Here is a 16,191-nt window from a genome sequence, read left to right on the forward strand (position 1 = left end):
TAGACAATCCATTTAGAAGGCTGAGACATCATGGACGTCGTAGTCAGGGTGGTGTAACTCCCAAAGTGGAGAGTTCAGAGATAATTGATGGATTTAAATATTTTTATGAGAGGAAGCTTTTTCATGATTTTTATGTTATTTTATGATCATGTTACAAACAAGTCTTATCTTGTATTCTCCACAGTTAAGCAAATACATATGACGTGTTTTCCTTTTTAGTTGAAGCTTTTTATAGACATGTTCTCACAAGCAGTTCTCCTGCCAAAGGTGATGTGGCAGGTTTTTGATTTGTGAGTTTTCTAACAAGCAGGTGGATAGGCTTTGGCTACATTAATTTTTTTTAGGGACTCTGGTGTTGAAAGCTTCTAACCAAAAAAGTAATGGAACAAACCCCATTGAAGGTATATTTCACTTTCACTAAGACAACTGGCCAATCCTTATTTAATTATGGTCAATTTATTTAAACCTATAGATGTAGTTAAGGATATTTTAGCACCTGACTGTTCACGTTCCTCTTTACATTTTTTTATGATTCGTGTAGACGCGTCGGTTCTTGGGATTTCAATATTGTTCATAAGTGATATTCGGAATTTCATGAAAATAGGAGCTAAATATCGGGAACCAGTGACTCGGCCATGGAAGAGTATTCATTAAGTCTTCTGCTGTTATGGGAAGTGAAAAACTGGGTGAAGGAATTGGTTCATTTCTATCTGTCTGTACATCTGTGTGTCCAAAAACATCAGTTTATCATCGAGGAACAACTTGATTTCAATTGAAAGTTATTTTGTGAACATAAAGGCCCGGTCACACCTTGACGTTTTAGCCAGCGATGGCAACGTATTAAAATGTATCTAAAACGCTGGCTTACGTTGAACTTTTGATGTTTTTTTTTTTTTAAAGATTCGGACGTATTCATAGCGACTTGGTCTTATGTATAACGCATTGGTAACGGACACAGAACGTTTCGTTGTGTTATAGATAACTTATACCAACGAATGCTGAACCTGTTGTCGGCCTACACAACCGATGCCCAATGATAGTCTAACTTAGGCATAGCGCATTGCACGCATCGCCGACGATGTCGTGACATAGCCTATTAAAAGGCTGACGCACAACGATTCGAATCATAACTGCCATAGAAATGGAAGTGTCAACATCGCGGTCACACCTTGGCGATCTTGCCAGCGTATGCCGACCGAAGAAAAATGTGTCTAAAACGTTGGGGCACGTCAAATACGGTATGAGTAAGTTTGGTATACGTGAGTACAACGCTAAAGTACGCTATCATACGTCGTAGTAAGTAGAGTACGTCAAGAAATTTTAAACATGTTCAAAATTTTACGACGTACTCGGCGTATGACACACGTTCCGCATGCGATGGGGATAAGTTTTACACACGATATGTGGACGCTTGCACACGTCCACAAAGGCTACTTATAAGCTACTCATAAGTCGAAACACGTCGCGGTAATGTCTTTTTTACGCGAAACTTATTTCGAACTTATGTTTGACGTGCTTTGAACCAATTCTTTACGTAGTCCCAACACACATCGACGTATGTAGACTTATTCCAATGACATCTTCCGGTCGACAAAAAAAAAAAATGAATGTGTTTCTAGCTTACAACTGCCATATCAAGACGTGTTCCCAGCGGTTTTGGGAATTGGTATATAAAAATGCTGCTCATAAAAGGGGAACCCAACAGTGTTTTCGAGTCCTTTTTGAGTCGATGTCCATGTCAGCAGTAACAGTATCAGTATTAGTATTAGTATTAGTATTAGTTTGTTCATGTTGGCAGTAGTAGGTGAGTGTGAGGGGGAGGGTGTGGGTTATGATGGATCGTCCTTGCGTTTAACGATTTAACGATTTAAATGATAAACTCAACGATTTAAATGGCTGCATCTCCACTATTGAAAGTAGACGCTTGCGCTCAACAATTGGATTTTTTTTACACTCAACGACTTTTAAATGGTACCACTCAACTATTTTCATTGTTTACAATGAACGATTTTAATTGCTGTCACTCGCCTTGTTTTTTGACGCTGGGGTTTTGAAATTTGAAGCGTTTCTTCTGAACGTGTTAAAACGCTCAAACTCGACTATTTTAAATAGACGCTGTCGATGGACAATTGGAATCATAGCCAAGCTAGACATCGAAGTGTGAACATCCTCGTCATGCCAAAGAAAAGTTTGAAGAATGCTGCAAATAAGTGTCCTGGCCGTGGCCGTGGACGCTGACGCAAGGACGATCCATTATACCGACGTCTTTCAGCCTATGAGTAACTTAAAAGTAACGTCTGTCGATGTGTGACAACAACACGTTAATCATAGGTTAGAAATAAGTTTCGGGTACGCTAAACATTACCTCGGCGTGTCTCAACTTATGATTAACTTACAAGTAGCATGTGTTGACGTCTGTCAACGATCGCAGACCGTGCATACAACCTGTAGCCAGCGGAGCGGAACGTGTGAGTCATACGCCGGCATAAGTCGTGAAATTTCAAGCATGAAAAAATTTGAGGACAACCAAAAAGTACACGTTTAAAGCCAACGTACAACGACGTATGGCAGTGTTTTTCAGCGTGCTCTCAATGTTATCAAAACTTACCCATAACGTATTCAACGGGCCAGATATGTTCTCATAGATCAGGCATTATGTGGCGGAGGCATGCGCTCTACTGAGTGCCCTTTTAGTTTACTGTGAGTTTCCATTGATTCAGAAGCTGATGAAGGAGAAGTTAGGCTTTGTTAAAATGTTATCTCCCATATGTTGATCTAGAGATGATATTTGTGTGGTTATAACTACAAGTTCTTTGACAAGCTGATTCACAGGATTTACACAGATAGCCCGATAGCAGATAAGAAGAGTAGTGATGAGAGTGTAGTCGTTTCTTATCTGGACGTGTTAGTGTTGGACAGAATGTTTTTAGTTCATGTGTGTCAGATAAAGTTGACTATTTTAGTTTCCAGTAGTCTTCTATACCTTTCCGTCTAGCAATATGCCAATTAAAATAGGTTATAACATTTTTGTTCATCTTGGTTCATTACATTTGCAAGAAATTATTCAGTAAAGGATGATTTCATGGTTCATGGGAAGAGAATGTCATCATGTTAAAGAGGTGTTATTTGGCTACTAGTTTGAATAGATCATGTGAGAATGTTTTTAGACTTCATCGTAATCTCTTGTTTGAGTTTTGTCAGTTTTCGTGTCAACAAGTTCCTGTTGCATGGATTTTGTGAAATAAATACCCAAATAAACAAATAAATATTTATATCTAATATATAATTTGAAGTTTTTGTTTGTTTGTTTGTCTGCACACGCTAATCTCCTGAACGGTGAAAGATAGGAGGAAACTTCTGAAACAAAAAATGCCGGGATCGGCCCTGGGAAGGTTATAGGCTAGATGGCGAGGCCTCTCGGCCGGGGGGGGGGTGTTTCCCCCTCACCAACCACTTTAGGCTATGACTGCCATGGCCGGATACGTCAGACCTATGCACAGAAGATTAAATTCATTCATATATATATATATATATATATATATATATATATATATATATATATATATATAAAATATTTCTTTCCCTCACAAAGGAAAACATTATGAAAGTGCCAGATGAGTGGAACAGGAAGTTCATTATTTGAGTTTCAGATCTGTGTATCGATTTAGATTCTTGATGTACTCCCATGTACATTCTGTGGTGGCAAGTTCAACAACCAGAGTTAAGAAACAGTAAGGTGTTCCTGGATCAACGAATAAACATTTTAAAGGTCCAAGTTGTGGTTAATTTGTGTTATATATTGTGTGTGTGTTTTTGGTGTGTTTTTGTTTTTTTGTGTGTTTTGGTGTCTATTGGTTCACGAGCGCCAGCCAGAGTGACCACTATATTCGTTATGTCTGTCTGTCTGTCTGTCTGTCTGTCTAGAGCACAACTTTGTGGGATGTGATCCGATTTGGATTAAACTTGAATATGATGTTGATGTAAATGCCTAGTTTTGTCTTCCTGGCGATGGGCGGAGCCACGCCCACTTGTAATTTTTGTTTTTTTCATATTTTTTTCTCGTTTTTTTTTTTTTAATCGAAATTCCCGCTCGAGAAATTGTGCGCATTGGCCATATGTACAACATATAAAAAAATTCAGTTTGATTCGGTCAATTTTGAGGGAGAAGATAGGTTTTGAAGAAATGGGCGGTGACAGATAGTAAGTAGGGTGGCAGCTAAGATTTACCATTGTGGGTGGAGCCACGCCCACTTGCAATTTTTGTTTTTTCATATTTTTTCTCGATTTTTTAAAATCAAAATTCCCGCTGGGAAAATTGTGCACATTGGCCATATGCACAACATATAAAAAATTCAGTTTGATTCGGTCAATTTTGAGGGAGAAGATAGGTTTTGAAGAAATGGGCGGTGGCAGATAGTAGGCTGGTCGCTAAGATTTCCCATTGTGGGTGGAGCCACGCCCACTTGTAATTTTGGTTTTTTGGTTCACGAGCACCAGCCAGAGTGACCACTATATTCGTTATGTCTGTGTGTCTGTCTGTGTGTCTGTCTGTCCAGAGCATAACTCCGTGGATTTTGATCCAGTCTTGATGAAACTTGGTTATGTGTTCGATATCAATGTCTAGTAGTGTTTTCCTGGATGAGGGCATGCTACGCCAATTGTGGGCGGAGCCACGCCCCCAAAATAGCCATTTTTAGGAGGGAGTCAGATTTAAAAAATCTATCTTCTCCTGGGGAATTGACTGAATGGAATGGGTTTTTTGGTATTTGAATAGCAAAATGAATTATCTAAAACTTGTCGTTGTCCGATTTTTCATTTTCGTCACAAGGTCAAAAACTTAGAAAGTTGCGAATTTTGACATAAAAAATCATATGACCACCCAAACTTTGAGAGCTAGGATGACAATATTTTTTATGCATAATCTTGAGGTCATTCCCCACCTAAAGTCTTGAAACCATTTTGCTCTATCTTGAACACCTTGCCCATGACGCCCCCTTCAAGTTTGTTTTTACGCTGATTTCATCAAAGTATGGATAATCCGAGGAGTGTGAAGTGCCATATAGCCTATATGACGTTATATTGTTCCTGGAATGTTCCAGAGGAAGTTTTGCACCAAAGGTCATAATCCTTGTCCTTTGACCTTTAAAGGTCACAAAGGTCAAATTTTCAAAGTTGTGGGAATCGAACCGGGTTTTCGACCTTCTTCGACGAACTAACTCCAATAAGCTATAGCACGTATCCTGCAGGCCCATCGCTAGGGAGGGGGGGCATTTGGGTGCAATGCCCCCCCCATGGCGCATCTGGTGCCCCCCCCCACTTGTACGCCACCCATTTATGCCCTGTTGTACTCTGTGAACAACTTAGTGTTTAAGGATGAGCGCCCACTGTGACCTTGCTGTTTAAGAGTTCACCTGTGTGAACTAAAACCCTTATTCCAGATGTTCAGTGTGGTGAATAATAAGGCCTTCTTGGATAAACTGTTCTTTAATAATATCCTTCTTTGAATAAGAATCAAGAGATAAGTCAAGTGTGTGCTTCCCAGCGCATCTCCAAATGCAATTGGCAAGACAATACAGTCCAAGACCACAAGATAAGAGATAATAACGCAAGCACCAACACCAGCAGCCAAGACCTCGTATCGAATGTCGATGTTGTACGTGGTTATATATATCGTGGATCATTTAGTTTTAAGGAATAGCCAATCAGCGTATTCGATATGGAGACCCTATTGAGCAGGTTACCTGATTGGTTGTAAGTTAGGTATAAATGTAATATCGTCATAATATGATAATATGATTAAGGAATAGACATAAATTTACATTATTAAAGATGAAGTGCACGTGCACCACGTGACCTTCACAACCCGTCAACCCTCCATCTAACAAAAGTAATTTTATAATAAAAATTAAAAATATGTGTGTTTGCAATCATGCTTACATTTGAAATGATGCAGATAAAACCTGTTTTTGGTGCATGGATCATTTAATTAATAAAACCGTTTACCGTCAAATCTCGCGAGTCGCGAGATTAGTGACGCGGGTCACGAGGGCCGAATCACAGAGCACGAGCTCGCAGCAGGAGAAAAAGACTTGGATGATGGATAAACGAAAATGGCTCAGAAAAGGAAAAAATACAAGCGACGAAAATGAAGATGATGATGAAATACATGTTGTGGGAGGAGTTGGAGGAGGAGGAAAAGACGATCATGTCGATGAAATACCGACAGAAGCTGGCCAACCTGGCCAAGCCAGCAACGTCAGCCCTGTGGCTGGAGGCCCAGCACAGACAGCAGAGTTTCCACGCTCGGCGGCGGCCTCGGGATCGGGTGTGACTGTCAAGCCGCTTCCCGATGATCTTGGAAGTGAGAGACCGAATCAAGTTGTTCTCCAGCGGTACCCTGGCCATCTGTTGCAGAACAAGAGTTGCTCGTTTGTGTCCTCGTGGTACCAGACTAATGAATGGCTGGAATACAGTGTGCAGACAGATGCAGCATTCTGCTATCCATGTAGGAAGTTTAACACCGCACGTGGCCCAGTGGACTCTACTTTCACAGTGCGAGGCTACCGGAATTGGAAACATGCCGTTGAGAAAGGCAGGGGGTTTCACAAACACGCAACTTCAAAGGAACATTTAACTTGTGTTTTGAGTTGGAAGGAGAATGAGAGGCGCATCGATTGTGGTAAGGAGATTTCCACACTCCTCAATGCTGACCAGCTAGATAGAAACCAGTACTATGTGTCTGCTTTTATAGATGTTGTGGGATTTCTCACCGAAAATCAGATACCTTTTAGAGGGAGCCTTGATAATTTTGAAGATATGTCAGACAGGCACAGTGGGCTCTTCCTCTCGCTTTTAAACTACACACTCAAAAAACACACCGAGCGAGCCGAAATAATAAAGCATATCCCACGAAACGCAAGCTATACTAGTCCAGAAATGCAGAATGAACTGATCTGCACATTGAGTAATGTTGTGACGGATGCCATCGTGGAAGAAGTAGGCACATCGTGGTTTACCATCAAGGTGGATGGGACGAGGGACCCCACTGAATGTGAGAACATATCAATCATCATTCGCTTTGTATCGGCATCAAATGAAGCAACAGAGCGTCTACTCACAATAGCAACTGCCGACGCTGGTGATGCAAAAACATTGACAGACCTAATAATTGCAGAGCTGACAAAAACAGGACTTGACGCGTCAAAAATATTAATTCAGGTGTACGATGGGGCTTCGGTAATGGCTGGGAAGCACGGTGGGGTGCAAAAGTTGTTGCAAGAGATATTGGAAAGAGAAATCCCCTATGTGCACTGCTTAAATCACCAACTCCATCTGGTAGTTATCCACGCACTGGCAGCAGAGAAAGCTGTCACTGATTTCCTCGAGGTTTGTTGTTGCCTGTACAAATTCTTCAGAAAGCCCACTGTTGCTGCACAGTATAAAGGTGAGCGGTTAAAACGACTTCTTGATCAAAGGTGGACGGGACATTTAGCCACCGTGTCTGTGATCATAGGATCTTTTAAGCATATCACATCCTTACTGTTGGAGATTGATGCAGAGCGCGCCTACGGTGCAGAGATGAGGATGGAGGCTATTGGGCTTTTGCGGGAAGTCTCTGGGCCTGCCTTCATGTTCATTGCTATCTTTGTACAAAAACTGCTGATGTTGTTAAATGGCCCTAACAGACTCTTGCAGGCAGAGGACATGGACTTGCTAACGGGGTTGGAACTGGTGGCGAGTGCTTCAGAGTGCGTGAAGAAACTCCGCTCTGAGGATGAGTTCACTGATCTGTGGAACAAGGCCAACGATGCTCGCACTTCTGCACCTGCACCACCAAAACGGACACACACAATGCATAAGAACTTGGAACAGTTTGTAGTTTTGGAGACTACAGGACAAAACAATGACAAGACGGAACTGCAGAGGGTTTTTTACAGCGCAATTGACACTGTGCTTGGCGAGCTCGCTCAGCGCTTCAGTGAGCGCAACACACAACTCGCCCGTTCACTCGCTGCCTTGAATCCTGAAAATGGCACATTTTTGGATCCCCACTTGCTCCAGCACATCATGACATTAACAAAGTCAACCATCAGTGAAACAGAGTGTGTGGTTGCAAAGCAGTTTATTCGCTCACAGACAGAAAAGCAGCCAAACGAGAGATTGACAACACAAAAACTCGTCTCAACATACCACAAAATGCTGGAAGCCATGCCAAGTGTCGTGACTGCTATGAGACTTGGACTAACACTTGGTGCGTCCACTGCCATGTGTGAAAACTCATTCTCAACATTGAGGAATGTCTTCACTGACCATCGACGGTCCATGCACCATGCACTCAAGGCACAACTGGTACAGCTGGCTTTCGAGAGAGACCTCACACGTAAATGCCTGAATGAATGGAAGGAGAAGGTCCTCACAAGATTCCACACTGAGACGCATCGCCTGCAGCTCTTCTGACAGTGAGTGCAGCGGTATAAAAACTATACGAGGAGTTCAGATTGTGTGTGTGACTGCTGGCGATGCGTGTGTGGTTGTGGTTGTGGTCAGCACCCGCCGTGGTCGGCTGCTTTGTACTTCTGATGTTTAAGTTAAATGTTGTGTTTGGTGCTTTGCATATCCCACATCTCGTGCTTTGTGCATAACCTTACCTCTGTGTAATTGACTGCTTTAAATGCGGACCTTGTGGTATCTTCAGGCTGGTCGTATTTGCTGTTGATAGTTTAACGTGATGATCGCAGGTCATAGCCTACTATATCTTATTTCAAAGTGCACTGATTCTGGTGCCAACCTCCCCCATTTAGTTATTGTATCTCTGGTAAATTAATTTTCTAATGCCAATTCTTCACAACACCTTGTATAATTGCACCTGAATTGGTGCCAATTGTCTAATCATTGAATATCTGCATTGTGAATGTGCCAGTTTGTTGCGGCTCTCCTGCATTCGAATAATTTTAGGCCTAAAACATCGGAGCATATTAAATCTAGCTGAGATCAATTTGGTTCGTATGCGACGGCAACCTCAGTATAGATGTGTCAATGCTGCATGAATACAATAGTATACCGGGTTATCAAAAATATAAAATATAATAATTGTGCCCCCCCATCCAGTTCATATGCCCCCCTTAATACTGAGCCCTGGCTACGGGCCTGGTATCCTGTTTCCTTATTTTAATGTCCACAACATTGTTTTGTGACCTTTAAAGGTTATGCAAAGGTCAAATTTTGAAAGTTGTTGAACGAAACCGGGTTTTCGACATTTTGCAGCTAATAACCCATCACTCGTACCACATCATGTTGATAATTTTTATAACTTGGTCAAACATTATCACATTGTCTCATCCTTGACTTCTGACACGATCTACATCGTCAAATACAGCTCGTGAACCATCGTTGTCTCCCTACTTCCTCTTAATTTCTTTCTTCCCTTTTGTTATTATTCTTCTATCTTAATTCTCTCTTTCTTTTTCTGGGTCTACGGCAAGATGAACTCTTGGCAAAAAATTTTTTGGAATAAGGCTCACTTGGCTGTGCTTGGAAGGGTTTGAGGGTAGAGGATTAGCAGCTGAAACCAGTATCCTATCCAGGTTCTTCCTGATGACTTCCTTTGCCTATTCGGTTTTCTCTTGATGGCTTCAATGCTGTATTTGATGTTTTATTTGATTAGAGGAAGTGGTGAGCATTTTCACACTTAAATTGGTCAATACTTCCACCACATAGGTATGGAAATCAAGAGCAAAATAGGAGTGGGATTCATTATCGATAAGAGATGGACAAAGAATATAAGTGAGGTAAAAAGGTATCTATGAGCATCTGACACAACTGACATGGAAGCTAATTTGTAAACACAAAGTATGATCTTCCAAGTATATGTACCTACTTCAGCACAGAAGGACAATGAAGTAGACAATGTACTCGTATGATAAAACAAAATGGGTGACTGATGCAAACAGTGGATGCAAGTAAGAAGGACAGGAAGTACCAGGAAACTTTGGTGCCCAGGCATAAGGAATGACAGAGGAGACTGACTCATTTAGTTTGCAATCAGAATCATCATATACCATGCTCTATGATCTATACAGAGTGTCGCTTCTGTTTCATGGCTTTGGTTACAATCCTGGATGATTCGCCATTCAAGCACAGGATACTCGTCTGTGTGTGCAGAGTGCAGTTCAGAATCACAGATTACCTGAAAGTTCAGGTGCAGTTCGGAATCGCCAACAACTGAAAAGACGTTCAGGTTTGTGCACATCTTCTTTTTGTGAACCATCTCAAATGGCGATGCACCAGTAGTGGTGTGTGGTGTTGCCCCATAATTCTGGAGAAAGTCGGTTATCGCAGGTTTCCAAGGTTTCCATTCTTTTTCTGCATTCTGTATGCACTCCTTCAACACCCTGTTAAACCTTTCCATAGCACCATTAGCTTGGGGGTAGTTGATGCTGCAGCGAATTTGCCATCTCTCTCTCTCTCTCTCTTCCAAAAGTGGAGAAGGTAGTGGAAGTGAATTGTGGCCCATTGTCGGTAACAACCCAGTGGAGAGTCCCTTCTCAACTGAAAACTGAGAATCGGAAAGCAGTAACGACCTCTATGGTGATCCTTGGAATAATTGACCAGAGTGATAGCGCGGCGGCAAACTCATGTGTCATGTTTGAATGGTCCAGCAATGGATATTGCCACTTTGTGCCAGGGTCCCTCAGGCAGTTCAACTCGCTGAAGCAGAGCAGAGAAAGTTTTCGTGGTTTTGTTGCTCATTTACCAAGACATGCAATCATCACCTACAAAATGGTGTTGCAACGCTTTGATTAAGTTCATTCCCAGCAGTGGTGTACCAGACTTCCATTCATCCATCCATCCATCCATTGGAACCATACTCTGTGCAGGGCGTTGGTGCTGCCAAAGCAGTCTCCTTGGCTATTGGGCACAATCCTGGACGGATCACCGCTTCAACACAGGATACCAGCATGCTGGCACTCATTTTGCCGACCTCTGAAGGATGGCAGGCAGAGTTAACCCCACCTGGTATTAATTCAACAGCCGAGTGTGATTTGAACTCAGGATCCTATGACCCCAAGCCCACCACTCTAACCATTTAGCCAACACCAGGCATATACCAGACTTAACTATGTAGAATGTGGCTGGAGCTGTAGCATCATCATGAAAAACAGTGGCATGTCGGCATCCCAGTACAGGTAAGCCATCTTTCAAAAAAGTGACTAATTTGACACGAGAATCGGTCAAAGGGCAGTTGGCAAAATGTCTGGTGCAGCTGTTCTGGTAGAAATAGACTGATGAGCCAGTTTCAATGATGAGTTCGACATTGCAGTTATTCCCAGCAGATGCTTTGATTTGTACCTTACGGATAATTTTGTCTTTTGGAGGGACACATTGTTCAGGTAAAGCACAGTCAGTTCAGGGACTACAACCTCACGTATGTCTTTCTGGGCAGAGCAGCACCTTCCAAGGGAACTTATCCCTGGCAGCCGGTTGTGTCTGGAGTTTGGGGGTCCGTCAGAGGAGCGTCTGGTTTTGGGTGACCAATGGGTCGGAGACCCTTGACCCGGGGAGAGGCCAGGAGTGCCTGAGGCCAAGAGTAACTGGGCATGTGGAGACCCTTGCTGGCAGTACATACAGTTAACGAGCTGTTTGGCTGCTCGGGGCCGAGACGTTTATGGAGGGGGGAGGGGGGGGTGGGCAAAGAATTTGTGAAGTCGGCGACTGTGGGGAACACAGCCTGAAGCGCCCCCACCAACTTGTTTGTGCAGCACCTCCTTGCTGCAGGCTACACCTATAGTTTATTAAAAATGAAACCATGGCCTTGAAGAGACTAACGGTTGTTGTTGTTTGTGTTGTGCATCAGAGAATGTTGTGAATGAGGGAATTGTTCCACTCAGTCCCATGCGATTTGAAATGTGTTATGGAGGGCAGGTAGCCAATGAAATTGCATTGGTAGTTTCTAAATTTGGTATTTGGGTTCAGCTGACAGGTGAAGCAGGTGACATCCACTGGGGATGTGGCCAAGTCGTGGGGTTTCAATTGGTTAAGTTAAATTGGCATTAAGGTAGGCCTGTTTGGGGTGTTTTTGTCATCTTCTGCCCGAGGAACACCCGAACAAAACACTGTCAGTGTGGGGATCTAAATTTGGAAGAACTTGTATGGAGAATTTTGTGCATAAAAGTTGTAGATTTTTGAATTGTTGTTTGAAACAGAGGGTAGTAGAGTAAAGAGAATAGATAAGTTAGCTACGGCTTGCTTCCCACAGCCCCTCCTGATCTATTTTATTGAGGTTAACTGGGTGTGAGTCTATCAGAGTTAATTCTGGAGCTGTTTTTTTTATTTTTGTTTGCAATGTCGAGGCTCGTATGAGAGCTAACACACAGCACATGCAACAAGGGGAGCAGGAGAGGGAAGCGCAAAACAGTGGGGAACCGAGACATTAGATCTGGGGAAGGGAGAGGGATGGAGCGGGGTACACAGGGTAAATAAGATGGACACTACAGGGACTTTCAGGTCCTTGCACAACAGGGACTTTCAGGAAGGAAAGCAGGGAATTTGAAGGATGTGTTTGGGGCGGATTAGCGGGGGTAGAAAAGATCGAGGTTTTGGATGGGGGGAGATAAGATATGGTGAACCACTGTTTCGAAGACCTGGAGGGAAGAGTGGGATTGAAGAGAGGATGGGAGTTTGTTCCAAAGGTGGGGAAAAAGATGAATGAAAGGGTGAAGGTGAGCAGTGATTCTTGATTTTGGTAGTTTTACCAGAAGGGGTTGCTGGCGGACCTTGATCGCCCTGAGGAAATATGTGGGGGATATATCTCAGACAGAGCATTGGGAGGGGGGGGGGGTGTCAGACCAAAGAGGAGGTGGTAGAAGACATTTTAGGGAACAATCCTTTTGTGACACGCACAATGTACTTTGTGCTGCCCCGAACGCTGCCGTTTCTTGGGGTTTCTGTGCATGTTCCCCGAGCATTCTGGGGTGGATTACGTCATTGTGATAAAGCAGTGATGGTATTGATGACACTTCAGGAAGAGATAAACAGCTGAGCTTGGTCCATACATTGTGATTCACTCTAAATGCTCTCAGAGCAGTGTGTGTGTGTGTGTGTGTGTGTGTGTGTGTGTGTGTGTGTGTGTGTGTGTGTGTGTGTGTGTGTGTGTGTGTGTGTGTGTGTGTGTGTGTGTGTGTGTGTGTGTGTGTGTGTGTGCTAAAATGCTCACTATGAAGAAAGTAAGGCTGCCCAACCCCCCCCCCCCCACTTCCCCTTCCCTGAACAGAAAACCAAATGGTTTATGAAATGATCTATTAAACCACAGTGAGTGTGCTTCCCACTACTGATGTATATTTAAATTGACAATTTTATTGTATTGTTCGGTTGTGGAAAGTCACAGATCACCATTCAGGTTCCCCGAAGATCAGTTATGTCGATAAGTGTGTGTCCAGGTTAGATTTCCTCGCCGATGTATAACGGGATTTATTCGTGTGCCGGGCTGTGAATCTTGAGGTAGTGTTATTCTTTCCTATCTTTATTTTAAACAATCATCTCCTCACCACCTTCTCCACCACCGCCATCATCTCCTCACCACCTTCGCCACAACCGCCAACATCTCCTCACCAACAACAACATCCCCAACAAACAACATCTCACCACCTTCGCCACAACTGCCAACATCTCCTCACATCTCAACGGCGCCGCCATCTTTTCACCAACAACGACATCCCCAACAAACATCTCTACGACCATGCCACCTCTACCAAAATGCCAACAAACTCCACAACCACGCCACAACCACCACAACGCCACAAAGTTTACAATCACGGCATCTCTACAAACAAAAAGAACAACTCAACAACTCACGCCCCGATATTCTGGGACGAAAACAGGATAGACGGTTGGGGCGCGTCCCTCAGAACGGGTAAACAAAATGACGGTTACAAAAAGTATGCTCCGAAGAAAAACAACTCCATCACTCCTAGGATTTTTCCCCCGCGCGCCGAGAAGGGAGGGGTGGATGCCCCGGACCCGATAAAAGGGCCGCGTTGGAACACCGAGAGTGGGTGAGTGGAGTCGAGTTGGTGAGTCCAGTCGAGTGCAGAGTTGGTGGAGTCGAGTGGAGTTCGGGTTTGGAGACCAGAGTCGGGAGACGGCCGTGGAAAGTCGGGCGCGCTGCTCGGCCCTGGACCAACCAAGCTGCCGTTACAACAGCTGCCGCTTTGACAACAGAGACATACGGAGGGTCGCCGACCTAAGGACCCATCAAGTCACCACGAAGGTGGCCAGGAAGCCAGCCCGGTCTCTCAGAGCCCCTTCGGTCATCCCGGCTCTGATAAAATAAAAGGCTTACGAGCCTGTTCTTTCCTTTCTTGAGTTTTTGCATGAGAGTCTGTAGCACCTTGTCTACCAAGTAGAATTGTTGTAAGTGCATGTACGTAATACATAGATATCGGCTGTAGGTTTTTACTCGTGTCTTGTCCCCATCCCCCCCATTCATTGCATACGTGTGAAAATAAATGTCCCCATTGTTGAAATGTCACCTGCTCGTTGCATCCTTTCCTGCCATTGACTGCCATAATTGCGTTCAGATTAATAGCTGATAAAACGTACATCTGGTCTGACGGGGCTTGGCAATATAAAACCGCTCGGCAATCGCAAACGGAACGAGCTGCTTAAAGCGGCTCGTTTTCGTGCAGGCTCCGTTGAGGTGTAAATCCCCGGCATTTCTGTCTGCGCGAATAATTAGGTACATCGACAATTCCGCGATCGACCCTGTAGCGTGTGGACAGAAGAGTTGGCTGGTTTATGGTGTGGTTAACAACACCGGGAGCTGGGTTTTGGCGTTGATACGAAAAGCTGCGACTGGATTGCTCGTTCGGTGGGCGCGCACGGCCGCGATTTAGCCAAAGGCGGTCGTCTGCACGCCGAACGGGCGAAAACCCACAACAATATCAAGGTATTCATCGGAAAAGGAGCTCTGCAGTTCAGGCCAAGTTATTTTATTCGATGGAATAGCATTGACAAGTCACCAGTTATCATGATGAAAAATATATAACGGTGCACTTTCACATTTCACAAATATGTTGATTGTTATGGTGATGGGAAGACTGAACAGGTGATGTGTATTTTGTTTCAGTATATTCTGGGTCCTTATGGAATCACCTTTGGCAACAATTTTGCTGTCGCCATGCTGTACATGCTGTACGGTGTGTTCTGAGTAATGTCTATTATACAGGCCATTAAGCTGGCTGTCCCATCTGCAATCTTTCCAGATGTTAAATATTTAATAGAAGAGGTTCTCTTGAGTTAGTCTTGTTGCAAAAATATTCTCACTGTCGACCCCTTATCAGCCGAGGCCATCAAAATTTCCTGTTTACATTTCTCAAGTGCTCTGGCATACGAAGCCAAAATGTACTTGCGTGTCTATGTGTGATAATTAATTTTGGTTTGTTGATAAAATTCAATTATGGATAAAATTCAATTCTTCTTCTTCTTCTTGTTCTTGTTCTCCTTCTTGTTGTTGTTCTTCTTGTTCCCCACGTTCTTGTGACGTTGCCTGGGGGAAGCTTGGCCCAAGTCTTTTGCGAACTGAATGGCCAGGCCTGACATTCCACTAAGGTTAAGGCAGGAATTTGGAATTTGGCCACTTTTGAGTTGAGTTTTTTTTTTTTAATTAAAATTTAACACTTGTTGTATGGAGCATTGATTAATTTAACACTTTTGAGTAAATAATTTTGATTTGAGGGCCAATGATGGCTCACCTACTCTTCACAAAGGACACCATGGGATCTTTAACGTCCACCAACCAATGCCGGTAGATGGGACACCCATTTAACATCCATCCAATAGATGGTACACGCATTGAAGAATCACCCTAGCCGTGAAACACTGGGATGACAGTTTATAGCTGAGTCGAGATTCAAACCCAAGCAAGACAGATTCGAGATGAATGTGCATATCTCCTGGCCATCCTGCTAAATCCATTCGATTACAGACCACTGATGCTTTATAATATAGTTAGTATTGTTGATAGGAGACATCTGTATACTTCTTTATGAATTATATGGACTCCAGGAGACAACAGACAATTCAACACGGTATAAAATTTGGGATTAGAACCTGAAATCCAAACATATTAAGGTACATGCTGAAATGGGAATGGCTCACATCACACATAATTACAATAATATTCACCAATTTTTA

Source organism: Eptatretus burgeri, chromosome 3 (assembly GCF_056783735.1).
Source record: "Eptatretus burgeri isolate ZD-2024b chromosome 3, Ebu_testis_v1, whole genome shotgun sequence".
Classification (NCBI taxonomy): domain Eukaryota; kingdom Metazoa; phylum Chordata; class Myxini; order Myxiniformes; family Myxinidae; genus Eptatretus; species Eptatretus burgeri.